The sequence below is a fragment of the Phyllostomus hastatus genome, unplaced genomic scaffold (genome assembly GCF_019186645.2).
Source record: "Phyllostomus hastatus isolate PE091 unplaced genomic scaffold, TTU_PhHast_1.1 phas_contig_1, whole genome shotgun sequence".
NCBI classification, from domain to species: Eukaryota; Metazoa; Chordata; class Mammalia; order Chiroptera; family Phyllostomidae; genus Phyllostomus; species Phyllostomus hastatus.
The window spans coordinates 39,122,310-39,135,364 of record NW_025333498.1 but is presented as its reverse complement, the minus strand read 5'-3'; the positions used below and the strand labels follow the sequence as shown (position 1 = coordinate 39,135,364).

General features: G+C 35.8%; 1 protein-coding gene across 5 annotated transcripts in view; it reads left to right on the top strand.

Annotated features, from left to right (window-relative positions):
• MBD5 (methyl-CpG binding domain protein 5) overlaps positions 1-13,055 on the top strand; it is a 471,857-nt gene that overhangs the window by 313,417 nt on the left and 145,385 nt on the right. For 4 of the 5 annotated variants that reach the window (XM_045831164.1, XM_045831211.1, XM_045831173.1 and 1 more), the window contains one exon: positions 213-334. The exons of the other annotated variant lie outside the window; for it this stretch is intronic. The gene's annotated coding sequence lies outside the window, so the exon portion shown is untranslated. The remainder of the gene's footprint in view (positions 1-212; positions 335-13,055) is intronic. 5 annotated transcript variants of the gene reach the window in all.

Here is a 13,055-nt window from a genome sequence, read left to right as displayed (position 1 = left end):
CCCCACTTGCAGGTGAGGAAAACTGAGGTACAGAGAAGATAAATAATGTGTCCAAAGTTACACAATAAGTAAGAGATAATATTTCCAACTGTTTACCCGAGACCCTACTTGAAAACAGGCTGCCTGTATAGCTGCAGTCTGTGGTTAAAATGATTTCCATTCAGCCGCTCTTTTAAAAATGAATGTGTGTGTCTCTGTCACTTCTGTTTCAGAGAGAAGAGGTGCTCCCGTACAGGGACTCATAAAGGCATAGAGCATCTAGAGACTTACTGCCTCCGTTACGCTGCTGGGTCTTGCAGCACTTGTTATGTTTTTATCAGTTTCTCTCCAGAAGGTAGGAACTGTGGGTTTTTTCTCTCTTGAAATTATGTTATATAATTATGGTTTTCTTGTCAGTGAATTTAACTTTTATTAAATATGGAAAACATCTTCTGACATCTATAGAGTAAAGTGCCAAAGAGGTAAGGCATACATTGCCTCTAAAAAGATATTTCACTTATAAAATTAAAATGTTCATTTAAAAAATTATCTATATGATGGTACAGAAAAATATAGTGATCCTACCACCTTGAGACAACTATTCTTTATATTTTATTGTAAGTCTCTCTGAATTTATTGATATACATGTTTCTGTATGACATATATATGTGTCTATATAACTATTATGATTATGAACAGACACAATAGGATAAATATGCTCTTTGGCTAGACTGCTTCTTTCACTTAGCAAGTATAGTATAGTATTCCAATTTAAGGATATAACGTAAGTCATGTAACCACTTCCCAATTACTGAGCATTTGGGATCTTTTGCAACTTCTCTTCAGTGAACGTACTTGTAGATACTTCCTTGAATTCATGCCTCATGATTTCTTTAGGACAACTTCCAAAAGTATGCATTGCAGAACCTTGGTTCCTAGGCATGCTCTCTCATGGAAGGGTTCCATGATGTAGAATGTAAGGAAACACTGTTGTCCTTCATCTTAGAGAATACAATGTGTAGTGTACTAAGGTCTTAGAAATCAAACTTGATTATAGAATCCTTTCTTAAAATAACATCTGTCTGTGGGATGTTGAACATGAGAGAAATTGTACATGTGCATGGGGAGGGGGCATAAGAAAATTTTTTGTACTTTCTGCTCAATTTTTCTGAGTCCAAAACTTCTCTGAAAAAATAGTCTATTTTAATAAAAGCAAAGGAAAAAATTTTTAAGGAGAAAAAAATTTAAGTGCCTCTGTATACATTTACATTTAAAATTGAATTTAGGCTTACACACACATATACAAAATAACATCTGACAACATCCATTTAACATCTTGGAAAATACTACTAGTTTATGATGTATTCTTAAAAATGGATTTGGTGGATCAAAAAGTAATTACTAAAAATCTCTATCAAGTTTCATTTTTACCAGTAGTTTATAAGAGTGCCACTTTCTCTGTAGCTTTGTTATTTGATATTAACCATTTTTGTTTTTACATAAATCTGAAATGGGAAAAGTATATGGAATTTTAACTTTCATTTATCATATTTCTGGACTATAAGATGCACTTTTCCCCCGCAAATTTGGGAGGATATGGGGGTGCATCTTACAGTCCAAATGTAGCTTACCTGGCTTGTGGGGAGTGGAGGCGGTGGTGGAGCCAGGTCACAGGCTATTAAACATTTCATCACATTTTTTGCTTCAAAATTTTTTGCCCTGTTTTCCTCCTCTAAAACCTAAGTGCATCTTATGGTCCGGTGCATTCTTACAGTCCTAAAAATACAGTACTTGATTATTTGTAAGATAAATGTCTCTTTGTACTTTTATTTGTCCTTTATATTTCTTTTATGACCATCTTATTTATGCTCCATTCCAAATCCTTCTTGGGCTTTTTAATGGTTTTTCCTGATTGCAAGGAATCAGTAATCATATTAAGAATATGAACACTGTAAATCTTGTTATATAATTATTTCCCATGTTTTCATTTTTTTATGTTTAATTTTGTTTTGATTTTATGTACTTCATTTTTGTAAGGTTAGCATGTTTATGAGGTTAAAGCTGTCTGTCATCATCTATTCTACATGGATTCTGGCTTTGGTGTCTGTATGTTCATTAGCTTTTTCTTTAAAAACTTTATTTTTTGGATAGTTTGAAACAGAAGATTTGGCAGAATTGTGTAATAAACCCCCATGTACCTCAGTCTGGCTTCAATAATTAAGAAATCATGGCTAACCTTTTTTTTAACTGTCTGTATTATTGGAAATAAATTCAGACACCAGGTTATTTCATCTTTCAACATTTCAATATGAGAGTGACTCTAGGGATCATTTTACCTAACCTGTATTTTACATCTGCCATCGTTTTTCTTGCTGAAATCATTGACTGCCAGTACAAAATAGTTACAATGTTATACCAAACATCAGCATTAGCTAAGACCCGTGTTATCTAATTTAGGATTCTAAAGTAGCCTCTATAAGAATTAAATTATACTAACTAGTTGTGACCAAAAAAAATGTGTTGCTCATTAGTCATGCATTCTTTCTTTGTTTTTGTTTTGTTTTTGACCCATACATTTTTTGTTACTAAAGTTATATCTTTTTTTTGTATTTTTGAGTTTTTTTATTGTTGTTCAATTACCGTTGTCCCCATTTTTCTCCCATTACTCTCCCCTGCTCTACCTACCCCCTACTTCCCACATTCAGTCCTCCCCCTCATTGTCTTTGTCTACAGGTCCTTCATATATGTTCCTTGACTTGACCCTTCTTCTTTTCACCGTTATCCCCCTCCTCCCTCCCCTCTGGTCACTGTCATTTTGTTCTTTAGTTCATGTCTCTGGTTCTGTTTTGCTCACTTGTTTCTTTTGTTGATTAGGTTCCACTTACAAGTGAGATTATATGGTATTTGTCCCTCACCACCTGGCTTATTTCACTTAGCATAATGCCCTCCAGTTCCATACATGCTGTCGCAAATGGTAGGAGCTCCTTCTTTCTCTCTGCTACGTAGTATTCCATTGTATAAATGTATCACAGTTTTTGATCCACTCATTTACTCATGGGCACTTAGGCTGTTTCCAGCACTTGGCTATTGTAAATAACTGCTAAAAACCAGTTTACATTTTTACTAAATGCCTTATTAGAAGCTATAACTTTTTTTTAAAGATTTTATTTATTTTTTTTTTTTAGTGAGGGAAGGGAGGGAGAAAGAGAGAGAGAGAAACATCAGTGTGTGGTTGCTGGGGGCTGTGGCCTGCAACCCAGACATGTGCCCTGACTGGGAATCAAACCTGCAACACTTTGGTTTGCAGCCCGTGCTCAATCCACTGAGCTATGCCAGCCAGGGCTAGAAGCTATAACTTTTTATACCATGATATAAATATTTTTGTGTCCTCAGAAGCTACTCTCCTAAATTGTGGGTTGTTTTACTATATTAATAGGGACTTTTCCAAGACTGTACAGCAAAACTACATTTCCCTCTCCAGAGATATAACAGATTTTTTTAAATCTTTAGATTAGATGGAATACAAAATTTTACATGTTTATGTGATTAATATCTCATTAGTTTTTAAGGTATCAGTTTAGAAGAAAACAGTACTTTCTTAGGGTCTTCTGTGGAGTTTGACAGTGAATATTATAGTTTATCATAGGAAATTAGTAAAATATCTTATTGTTACTAATGCCAGGAAGATCAGCAGATATGGCTCTTATTCAAAGAAGGATGCAAAAAACAAATTTGGTTTCAACTAGAAATAGAATTATCAATATTTATGAAATGCAGAGAAGGAAAATAAATGTGAACCTTAGTCATAACTAAGTAAAATCATATAAGTTTTAATAGTAAATAGTGACTTTTGGGTTAATATTGTCAGATCATACTATTTTTATGAATGAGAAAACAAAAGAACAAAGAGTTTAAATCAAGTTAGTCCAAAGTCACATAAATGTGTTTTTCCAGTTTTCTTAGAAGGTATTCAACAAGTAAATGGAAGGTTCTTAAAATTTACCATTATTAACAACAATAACTAACAATTATTGAGTGCTTATGTACCAAACAATCTACTAAATACTTTAAATCAATTGTCTCATTTAATCTTCACAGTATGCTTTGCAGTGAGAACTATTATTATATCCTTGATAGAGGTAAGGAATCTGACTCTAATCCAGGCAGTCTGAGGTATACAGCCCTTGCTCTTAATTGCTGCTTGCAGGAGAGGAGACTCTTAACTTGTTACAATCAGTAAGACATTGTATTTCACTGTCAGTTCAAGGAGAGTTATGGGAAGAACAGTGAAGAGATTGAAATGATCAATCCTAGAAATAAAGGGAAAGTGGAAACTTTTGGCAGGATAGATGGCAAGAAGTAATATCTTTGACAACCTAAGTAAAAAAAGTAAAAGGTCTAATTAAAGAAATTTGTGATATGATTTGACTCTAGCTTATTCCCTGATATTTCAGGGACTATTGCATCCCTCAATTCATTGTTGTATTTATAAAATTATTTTAGATTTTCAAATAAAAGATGGCTTATGAGAACTATATTGCAAAGTTCTGAATTTACCAACCTCCTCTCCATTATCACTACTTTTCATATTCCCTTTAAGGACTCTATGTATTCAGTTACATGTATGATGCCATGTAGTCCTTAAGCATTTTTTGTTATAAAAATATCTTTTCAACAAATTGGTAAAGAAAGCAACATTCCAAACAGATTATCTGTTGCTCTACGTTTTAACACTTGCTGCAGTTGATATCTAAAGGTTCATAAATTAGACAAAAAATGAAATTATGAAAAAGAAAGATTTTCAAAAATTAATCTGCAAGTTTAGTTCTAAATAGCGATCACAATTTTAGCTGAGGCTTTTCTGAGAGATTGTGAATAATGATTAGGTGAGATTATAGGCCCAAGGCAAAGCCTCAGGACATTCTGCTTGTAGCCAGCCATTTATCCTCAAAAAATAGTCTAGGTTGTGGAGCATTGCTTGAAATACCAGAGGGCATCAAACCTGAAGCTGTCACTTTATCCCAAGGGTCATCTCAGGAGTCTGGAGTTTAAATGGTAACACAGATGTTTACCAAAACAAAAATCCTTGGTAGGTTTTTCAGGTACTGTGGCTTTATTTTATTTTTACTGTTCTGGGGTATGTTTTTTTATTTGCCTGCAGAAGGAATTATGTATAAAAATTGCAATCATTGTTGAAAATTGTGATCAGCTGTGTAGAGCATCTATTCAGGGGAAATAGGTAAGACTTTTGTTTAAAAAATAAGATAATAAGTGCCACCTCTCATATTAGATTTTTGTGGAAATTTATCTTTGAGAGAATTCTGATTTGCTATTCTTTGATGAAAATATTATTCTAGCCTGATCTTATCATGTAAAATTATAAACTGGTTAGTGTGAATATTTTGAAAGGTCTAAAGCCTTGAATTCACGGATAATTATGTATTTTCAGTTACCAAAACCTCAGCTTCCTTCTGTCTTAACAGCTATTCATTCTAACTTCTGTAAGAACTTTGTGACTTAAGTTGTTAAAATGACTCCCCCTTTTTATTTTTTTAATTTTTATTTATTGATTTGAAAAAGAGAGAGAGAGAGAGGAAAGCATCAGTCTATTGTTCCACTTATTTAAGCATTCATTGGTTGGTTTTTGCATGTGCCCTGACAGGAGATTTAACTCGAAACCTTAGTGTATCGGGACAGTGCTCCAACCAAGTGAGCAACCCAGCCAGGACTGGTCCCCAGCATTTAAAACATATTTACATAACATAGTAAAAGGTAGGGAATTAACAAAGCAAAACATTTACTTAACTCACCTAATTTATGGAATAATAGTGATGATACGATAATAGTAATAAAAATAGTAGTAATCCTCTAATAACATGATGAAGAATTAGATTTTAAATAGGGTTTACTATATACCAGATACTATTCTAACCTTATTATCCCCATTTTTTAAATGAGGAAAATTAATCACTAAGAGATTAAATTAGTAAATAGCAAATCCAGGATCAGAAAACCAAACAAGCATTTGAGAGAACACAGGAGAAAATTCTCAGTCCGGAGTCTCACCTCACTTCATACAAATCTTTGTGCAGCAGATATAGTGGCGAACAATGTACACATGGTTTCTAATTTCATTAAATACAAAATCAGACAGTAATTTATTTAATTTCTGTATAACAAGGTCAGGGGAGAACATATATAAGTACTTCATATAGTCTGAATCAGGCTGAGATCTGGGGCATGTGTGGGATTCACAAGGTCATGTGGAATCAGGAAGTTAAGACAGGCAGGGGCCATGTTATGACTTTTGTGGCCCCTACACACTTTTGCCTTCATGGCCTCTGCCTCCAAAAAATATTAGCATGTTAAAATTATATTTTGCAGTTATACTAACATGAAGACAAAGTATGTTAATATTATACATTTAAACATTTCCTATTATTATGTAAAAGATTTTTTCCTATTATTTTAAATGAAGTTAAAACACTTCATGGACCCCTAAAATATTATGAGCACTAGGCATTTGTGCCTATTGTGCCTAATGGGTAGGTCAGACCCAGGGATGGGACTGGCTGTATTGGGCCCCAGACATTCCAGATGGAAGGAATTGCATGGACAGAAGCTTCTAGGGCCTTGCTTGCTCAGGAAACTTAAAGGAGACGGGTGTGGTTCAGGGGAGGAAGGCATAAGGGGAGGCAGGCAGGCCCCTGTAGGCTGTGTTTAGGATGTTTATATTTATTCTAAGAGCAATGGAAAATCTCCAAAGAGTATGTGTGTATTTATGGGTGTGTGTGTGTCTGCTTAAATCAAATTAATAACATGGTTAAAATCAATAGTTCTTTGGTCCAGCTTTTCCCACTTAAGCCTCACTTCTTTTTCCACTTTCTTTCTGATATTTATCTTCATTTTACCAGGTAAAACTAATCTATCTCTATATCAGATTTTTTATTTATCACTTTTAGTCATCATATATTAACACACAAGCACACATACACACATAAATAGTTAAAAGAGGTGTTACACACTCACTCACCCTACCCCACCCTCTACCTTTTCTCTGTCATTCTGGATTTAGTTTATCTCTATTTTTGGTTTCTCTGTTGCTAACTATGGATAGTAAACTAATAGCTATATTTTTTGTCCCATTAACTATAGGTGCTGCTTTGGCATTGTCCCTTGTGTCAGATGAGGATATTAGTGCACACACGTACTCCATGGTTCTGTCCTTGGTCCTTTCTTTTTATATTTCTAAAACTTATATTTCTAAAATTCTAAAATTTATTACTCCCATTTGTTTTATAACTGCAATTAAGGATTTATGTTATTGTATAAAAGATGCCTTTGCATTTGCTCTTTCCTCCATCTGAAAATTCCATCCACCCAGATTACCACATTGCTTGGTCCTTCCCTTCCTTAAATTCTTTTTTTTTAATATATTTTATTGATTATGCTATTGCAGTTGTCCCATTACCACCCCCTTCATTCCCCTCCACCCTGCACACCCTCTCCCACCCATATTCCCGCCTTTAGTTCATGTCCATGTGTCATAAGTTCTTTAGCTTCTACATTTCCCATACTATTCTTGCCCTCCCCCTGTCTATTTTCTACCTACCATCTATGCTACTTATTCTCTGTACCTTTTGCCCCCCTCTCTCCTCCTCCCACTCCCCTGTTGCTAACCCTCCATGTGATCTCCATATCTGTGGTTCTGTTCCTTTTCTGGTGCTTACTTTTTGTTTTTGTTTTTTAGGTTCACTTGTTGATAGTTGTGACTTTGTTGTCATTTTACTGTTCATAGTTTTGTATCCTCTTTTTATTAGATAAGTCCCTTTAACATTTCATAGAATAAGGGCTTGGTGATAATGAACTCCTTTAACTTGACCTTATCTGAGAAGCACTTTATTTGTCCTTCCATTTTAAATGAAAACTTTGCTGGACAGAGCAATCTTGGATGTAGGTCCTTGCCTTTCATGACTTGGAATACTTCTTTCCAGACCCTTCTTGCCTGCAAGATCTCTTTTGAGAAGTCAGCTAACAGTCTCATGGGAACTCTTTTGTAGGAAACTGCCTCCTTATCTCTTGCTGCTTTTAAGACTCTCTCCTTATCTTTAATCTTGGGTAATGTAATTATGATGTGCCTTGGTGTATTCCTCCTTGGGTCCAACTTCTTTGGGACTCTCTGAGCTTCCTGGACTTCCTGGAAGTCTATTTCCTTTGCCAGATTGGGGAAGTTCTCCTTTATTATTTGTTCAAATAACTTTTCCACTTGTTGCTTTTCCTCTTCTCCTTCTGGTACCCCTATAATTCGGATGTTGGAATGTTTAAAGATATCCTGGAGGTTCCTAAGCCACTCCTTATTTTTTTTTAATTCTTGTTTCTTCATTGTTTTCTGTTTGGCTGTTTATTTCTTCCTTCCGGTCCACTCCATTGATTGGAGTCCCAGTTTTCTTCCTATCACTGTTGGTTCCCTGTGCATTTTTCTTCATTTCACTTAGCATAGCCTTCATTTTATCATCTAATTTGCAACCAAATTCAACCAATTCTGTGAGCATCCTGATCACCAGTGCTTTGAATTGTGCATCTGATAGGTTAGCTATCTCTTGGTTGCTTAGTTGTATTTTCTGTGGAGCTTTGATCTGTTCTTCCGTCTGCACCATGTTTTTTGTCTTGTTGCATTTGTTATGTATGAGGGGCAGAGCCTTAGGTGTTCACCAGGGCAACCCAGTTGCTGGGTTGTAATGCTGTATGTGGGGGCGGAGTCCGAGAGAGAACAATGGTGGTTTCTCCCCTCTCCATCAGATTTCATTCCCTTCCTTGGCTTCCCCCATGCAAACTGGGCCTTTCTGGTGCTAGTTCCCATGTGAGTGAGCTTGTGCACGTTCTAGGGTCCTGTGGATCTCTCCAACAAATTCTCCTGTGAAGCTGGGAGTCTCTCCCTGAGCTTCAATCTCCACAGGTGTTTTCAGTCAGTGCCCTGAGGCTCTATTTCCTGGCACTGGGAACCTGGGTTGTGGACAGTACCTTGCTTTACAATTGCTGCCTTGCTGGGTCTGCTGGGTGCCACCCTGTAATGGGGTCTGCCAGATGCTGCCTGCACGCCCAGGGTCTGCCTACTGCAGTCTTGTGCATCTGAGATGCCTTACAGGCTGGGTCCCACCACTCTTTGTGCTGTGACCCCTCTCTCCGCAGCTGCCCTACTCCACCCCTCCTACTGGTCTGGATGAACGTGTTTATTTTAACTCCTTGGTTGTCCAACTTCCATGCAGTTCAATTTTCTGTCAGTTCTGGTTGTTATTCTATTTCTAAATTGTTGTTGTCCCTATCTTGGTTGTGTGAGGAGGCACTGTGTGTCTACCTACACCTCTATCTTGGCCTGAAGTCCTCCTTAAATTCTTGGCACAAGTGGCAGCTGCTCCAAGGGCTATCCCTGGTCATTTTACTGGAAATATCAATTCTCCTACATGGCATTTTTTTTTATGCTCACCTGAGGAAATGCTTATTGATTTTAGAGAGAAGGGAGAGAAAAATTGATGTGAGAGAGAAACATTTATTGGGTGTGTCTCACATACTCCTGGGACTGAACCCACAACCCAGGAATGTAACCTCACCACAAATGGAACCTGTGACCTTTAGGTCTATGGGATGATGCTCCACTGAACTGAGCCACACTGGTCAGGGCGCTACTTGGCATTCTTACTCTACTTTCCTTCTTATATTTTTCTCCATAGTACTTATTATTTCTAAAAGTAACATACTTTATATCACTTAATTTTTGAAATTGTGATGCTCTGCATTGACTATAGCTCAAGAAGACAAGGATTATTATCTAATTTAAGTAATTTATTTGATTTTTTGTTTATTATTTCCCCCTTACCATTATACTCTCAGTACCTAAAACAGTGTCAGAAACAGAATATTTGAAGTAATGATTAATCATAGTCCCAAATAGTCTTTTTTGTTATGTCATTACTTATACAAGTTCTTTAGTTTTCTTAAATTTTTGAATTGTCTTATGTTGTTTTGCATTATTGTTATTTAATTTTTTTTATTTTTCTAAATAATTTTTTTTAATTATAGTTGACATACAATATTATATTAGTTTCAGGTGTACAGTCCAGTGACCAGACATTTATATAATTTATGAAGTGATCACCCCAATAAATCTGTTACCCATGTGATACCATAGTTATTACAATATTATTGATTATACTCCCTGTGCTGTATTTTATATACCCATGACTGTTCTGTAACTACTAATTTGTACTTCTTAATCACTTCACCCTTTTTACCCGTCCCCCTAACCTCCTCCCTTCTGGCATCTGTCAAAATGTGTCTATGAGTCTGTTTTTCTTCTGCATGTTCATTTATTCTATTTTTTAGATTCTACATATAAGTGAACTCACATGGCATTTATTTTTCTCTGTCTGACTTAATTCACTTGGCACAGTACCCTCTAGGTCCATCTGTGTTGTTGCACATGGCAATATTTCATTCTTTTTTATGGCTGAGTCATATTCCATTGTACGTATGCCCTACTCTGTATTGACGGACACTTAGGTTGCCTCCATATCTTGGCTATTTTAAATGATGTTGCAGTGAACATATGAATGCATACATCTTTTAAATTTTATGTTCTCTCAGAAGTGGAATTGCTGGGTTCTTCTTTGTCTCTTGTTATCGCCTTTGTTTTAAAGTATATTTTGTCTGGTATAAGCATTGCTACCCCAGCTGTTTTATTTTTGTTTCTAATGTCATGAAATATCTTTTTCCATCCTTTTATTTTCAGTGTATATCTGCTTTTCATTCTGAAGAGAGTCTCTTGTAGACAGCATATGTAAGGGTGGTGGTGTTTTCTTACTCATTCAGCCACCCATGTCTTTCGATTAGAGCATTTAATTCATGTTCATTTAAAGTAATTATTGATAGATGCATATTTTTGCCATTTTATTACTCATATTTTTTATCTTTTTATTCCTTCTTCAACAAAACCCTTTAACATTCTTGTAATACTGGTTTGGTGGTAATGAACTTCTTTAGCTTTTTCTTGTCTGGGAAGCTCTTTATGAGCCTTTCGGGGGTTTTTTTTCTTTATTGTATTTTATTGTTTATGCTATTACAGTTGTCCCAATTTTTCCCCCTTTGCTATCCTCCACCCAAACCCTGCCCCCACTCCCGCAGCAATCCCCACACTGTTGTCCATGTCCATGGGTCCTACATATATACTCTTTGGCTACTATATTCCCTGTGCTGTTCTCATCCCCATGACTGTTGTATAATAGCCACTTTGTACTTCTTAATCCTTCACCTTTTTCACCTATTCCCCCCATCCCCCTCCCATCTGTCAGTCATCAAAACATTCTCTGTATCTGTGATTCTGTTTCTGTTCTGCTTCTTTGTTTGTTTTTTATATTCAATTACTAATAGATATGTATTTATTGCCATTTTATTGTTCATATTTTTATCTTCTTAAAAAAGACCCTTTAACATTTCATATAATACTGGTTCTAAATGATAGCTTTGCTGGGCAGAGTACTCTTGCTTTTCATCACTTTGCCTACTTCTTGCCAATGCCTTCTGGCCTGCAAAGTTTCTTTTGAGAAATCAGCTGACATAATTATGGGAGCTCCTTTGTAGGTAGCTTTTGCTTTTTTTCTCTTGCTGCTTTTAAGATTCTCTCCTTAAAGGTCTTTAACCTTTTGCATTTTAATTATGATGTGTCTTGGTGTGGGCCTCTTTGGGTTCATCTTGATTGGGACTCTCTGTGCTTCCTGGGCTTTTATATCTTTTTCTTTCATCAGGTTAGGGAAGTTTTCAATGATTATATTTTCAAATAGGTTTTCAGTTTCTTGCTCTCTATCTTTTTCTCCTGGAACCCCTATGATGTGAATGTTGGTATGCTTGGGGTTGCCCCAGAGGCTCCTTATACTCTCCTCAATTTTTTATATTCTTTTTTTCTTCTTGCTGTTCTGATTGGGTATTTTCTGCTACCTTATCTTCCAAATCACTGAGTTGATCCTCTATTTCCTGTAATCTACTGTTGATTCCCTCTAATGTAGTTTTCACTTCTGACATCATTTCATTTCTTAATTTCTGACTGGTTCTTTTTTATGTTTTTTATCTCCATTTCTATGTTTCCTGTCTCTTTGTACAGCCTCCTTTAGTGAAGCATATCTTTAGCAACTCCCTAAGAAATAATATATGGATGATATTTTTTTTAACTTTACATGTTTGAAATGTTTATTTTATTTCTTACTACAGGTATATCCAGGATCTAATTTCAGAACATGCAAGCCTGGGTGCAGGGCCTGCTTGGGGAAGAAGGGGAGAGGTGCAGTGGGCTTGGGGGCATGTGAATCATTACTGGAGAGCAAGAAAAATGTATTAAAAGATGCTGCTACATTTTGACATTTGATACGCTGTCTAAAAACTGACATTTTGTACCACTTCTGTGTACTTTTTTTTGTGATAATCATAACAATCATTGTGTTAAAAATTGTAGAAAAGACACTGCCTTTGAAGAATATGCTGAAGAGAAGTAATGGCTGCCTATCTAACTGTATGCCATCTAGTCTGTCTGGAATCTAGGGTACAAACTGCTTTCTCTGTGAACTTGAAAAGTGATGTTCCACAGACTTCTAAAATTCATTAACACCATCCTCAGTCCTTTGAAGTTCCTCTGCTTTTTGCCTCTGACAGCTTTTGGAGTCCACTCTAATTTTTCTTGGCACTTTTTCAGTTCCTAATGATGTAGGTGCAGACTCCCTATTCATGTTGGGTTTTGTGAGCACTTTCATCTGAAGGGTTCCATTCCTAGAAAATTGTCTTGTATTATTTCTTTGCTATTTCTTCCCCTTTTTCTTTATTTCTTCTTCTTTCCTCTGTCACTTCTATTATTCTTTGAAAGACCACATCAGTTGAACAACTAATGTCTCATCTTTTCAATGATCCTTTTTGTTTCTTTTTAAATATATTTTCAGGCAATGCTCTCAATTCTTAAAACAAAAACAAAATTTATAGGCTCAAAATGGAAAATTTTGTTTTTATTCTTTAAGAGTTTCATACTCTGGGGTTATAGT